A 3,783-nucleotide genomic window follows, 5' to 3' on the forward strand; every position below is an offset into this window, starting at 1 on the left:
ACTGTGACCGGACAAAATGATTGTGTGTCTGAATTGAGGATGATTTTGTCACGCTGCATTACAGCAATTTAAAGCTTGTCTTGGCCCTTTAAGGCTGCAGAAAGCCTCTATTGAGGCGCAACTGGCAACCCCTCACCGTAAGTCAAAGCATTTCATAACGCAGACAAGCCCTGTTTTGGAAGGCGCCAGTCTCGGCAAGATCAAAAAGGAAGCTACCTCAGGGAGAATATGCAACAGTTAACTCCACTTAACCAATTGTCCTCGAAGAGTTTAATGTCAAGGCAATAGCCAGAGGGCAATCAGTTCCCACAGACAGCGCGTACCACTCAGTTAACTGTTGCCTCACTACATGTCTCCTTTGGGAAGCTTTGGACTTGATCATTTTTATTATCGGAGCATGTTTGTTTTGCAGATTTTTGTGAGAATATAAAAGGGGAAATAAGACAGTAGACCATCATACCAATAAAGTTTCTACCCTACTTTTAAAACGGATTTAGGCTTTTGTGCCATCAAAGATAAATTAACTAAAATTAATAAGCATTTTAAGTATAATACGTTTTTGTTTAATATTTAAGCAGTGGTTAAGCACTTAGTTTTAAAATCATACTATACAAATATGTTCAGGTTTTTAAATTTATGACACTGGAATGTTTGGATAGTTTTAATAACTATAGCGACTTCGTTACGGATCACGACATTCGTCAGTTTCAAAACCAAGTAGAATTAAAATATTTAGCTGTGACATAAAAAAAAAAAAAAGGTTAGTAGCCCAAAACAATATTAGAAGCTTGCTATTTTTGTTTGTTGACCTCGACAGATGACCCGCTACATTAGGTCATCTGTTATTAGCTAGATGTGTAAATCCATTTTAGAACCACATGATTCATCGGTCAAAACTGCGGTTTGGCAGTGATTCGGATTCAAACCAGTAATACAGTGTCATGTTTGATATTTTAATTAGACTGGTGCAGTCTATTAAATAGGATTGTTTAGTAATATTTGTTAGACAGTTTGCTAAAAATGAAGCCAAATGCCTTTTCTATTTGTTAATAGGTCTTTTAAAATAGCCTATGTGTTGTTGTGGACTTCCTGTGTTATACATGTCTTTCAATCCAACAGCAACAGTGAGAAAAAACTGGACTGCTTTTTCTGCTGATCCACAGTGCCTGCTCTCGGTAAGTCGGTATTTCAGCGAAATCCTTGGTGAATGTAATTGCTAGGCCCATGTAACCTCCTCCCATGAGAATACCACTCCAAGTGTTCTTCAAAACCAGTGCACATATTGAAACATTTACTAAGGAAGTGGTTCTCTGATTTATTACAAAGCAAAATACTGTAAGTAGTGTAGTGTGTGCTACTCATTACCCCAAAATGGCAGAAGCTGACAGGGTTAAGATGTGAAAGATACCAAACAACTTTTATATTTATATAAACATATGTGTGAAGAAAACAGGACATTAAGTCTATTATTCCCTTGTAGCCTACTCTGTACTGGCATGGAATCTTTTCATATCTGATATGGAGATTCTCAAAATCCAAGTGATTTTAAAAGATATTTTACAATTATTCCCCCTTTAAAGTGAGTTTTTTTTTGTATGCTAAATTATTAGTTAAAGAGCACATATTTAGCTTACTGCTAAATTATTTCAGTAGAGGATAAACTAAATATTCTTGGCATTTACGTGGCATTAATGTGAGACATGATATATTTGCTTTTTGATACTACAATTGTACAAGTGGACTGTACAATGCTTCTGAAGATAGATATAGATATAGATAGATAGATATATATGCATATGCTATAGGCTATATATATATATATGAACACATATAAGATGAATATATGTTTTCCTGGTATTACAGGATTAAAGCCAAACTTAAGTTACTGTTGAGTGTGCCACAATGTCCTCATTATTTGTTAACAAACCAAGCTTTTCATTCTTAGAGCCAATGTCAAAGTTTATATGTTAAAAGACCACATTAAGATTTCTATCTGAGGACATCGCTGTTGCCTTTTGCTTCTATATAGCTATTTAGTAATTTCCTTTGCCGTTGTCTCAGGACATTATTTCATCTCTGGGGAATTCAGTGTCATGCTTAACTTTCCTCCAGTCTCCCTTGACTCTCAACCTTTTTTATTGAATAATTAATTTTTCCTGTTACTCTTCTTGAGGTTAGTATAATTACTTGAAATGTAAACACCCAATGTTATTCTTTGGGAATCCCTCATGACTTGACTATTGCTCTGCTAGTGGAACAATTGCTCTTAAGCAGTACAATACTGTTTATGTTAGTCCTCTGTGCATGAGTTCAAAGTTTTGCAAAGATCTGATTCTTGATGGAATGTTTGTCCATGTCCAAGGGGGGTTACATAGATTTCTCATGCATCCTTAGCTTTGATTCTCATGTTTAAAAAAATAAAGCCAAGCAGAATTCTATGCTGATTGCTGAGAGACTCTTGTGGTTGGAAAATGCATCTTTTCAAAGGGAAAATTGTTGGGAAAAGTTGTGTCAGTTATACAGTGATACATTTTTGTTTGCTCCTAGTTCACTGGACATAAGCAAACTTAAGTGTGCATAGTTGCATAGTTAAATAAATATGGCAGATTTACATGACATTAAATGTCTTTTTAATGCCAATTTAGACTAATGTTTCAGAATCATGCCAGTATCTTGTATGATGCAATAGTATTCGTACACAAATGTGTGATATAGTTGATGTTCTATTTAAATTGGCATCGTGTTGGCTCAACTGACATTAATAGTTCAAGACGTTTCATACCCTCTCCAGCCGTGCTGACATGCTGTACGTCGAGCCAATCACAGATGTGTGGCTATTCCATAGTACAGAAAGGCAACAGCCTCCTCACACACACACACACACACACACACACATACACACACACACCTATCTCATCTCATCTCAGTGGTTTTACAGCTCTATTTTGTGATCTCATCCTAGCATGTTAGTGTCTTTCTGATATGTGCCTCATTTCTATTTGGACCATGAAAACCTTTGAGAAAGCAATACTTCTAAGCATATAAAATCTCAGACTGTCATCTTCACAGATTTCCATCTTCATAACCAAGTCTATGCTTTTCTGTAGTCTCCGCTAAAATGGGCCGTCTACAAACATTAAATCTTACGGCTTATCCGTACAGATTGTATTGGCATCATGTTATGATAATCATAGGCTTTTAGCCGATCAAAGAAAATCCTTGCAGAGGTTTCAAAGGGCACAAGTAACCATTTTAAATGAGATCAGTGTTTTCGAATACTCCAAGGCACAGAACTTGAACTTTTGGCTTCAAGGTTTTTGTTTTTTTAATCAGATCTTGTTCTGTGGATAATACTTTGGCTTGTCAAGATCGATTTACATACGCACATTACAGTAGTCCAATTTTGAGTGTTTTCATCTCTATATCAAGCGGTGTCTTAGTGGGGTGCATTCTCTCCATGGCTGTCCTTAAATTTGGCTGATTTTCAGCCTTTTGTGCATATTAGGTTCTTGCCCAAGATGTAAGTTTTGATAATTATTATTTTATTTTTCCATTCCGTATGTCCATGTCATTTAGTGGTAGGAGGTTATTGCTTGCAAATGATTCGAGTCTGTAAAATCAACATAACTATGCAGGAAAATATTCAGAATATTCTATATCTATCCTATTATCATTCACATTTTTATACATATACCTTTTTGGGAAAAAAAATCCCCCTTGAAGTATAATCTCACTGTGTTTGGCTTTAGACTTCCAAAGTGGTGCCCTGTTTCAGAGATTTCC

Source organism: Sinocyclocheilus grahami, unplaced genomic scaffold (assembly GCF_001515645.1).
Source record: "Sinocyclocheilus grahami isolate Dianchi unplaced genomic scaffold, SAMN03320097.WGS_v1.1 scaffold461.1, whole genome shotgun sequence".
Lineage (NCBI taxonomy): Eukaryota > Metazoa > Chordata > Actinopteri > Cypriniformes > Cyprinidae > Sinocyclocheilus > Sinocyclocheilus grahami.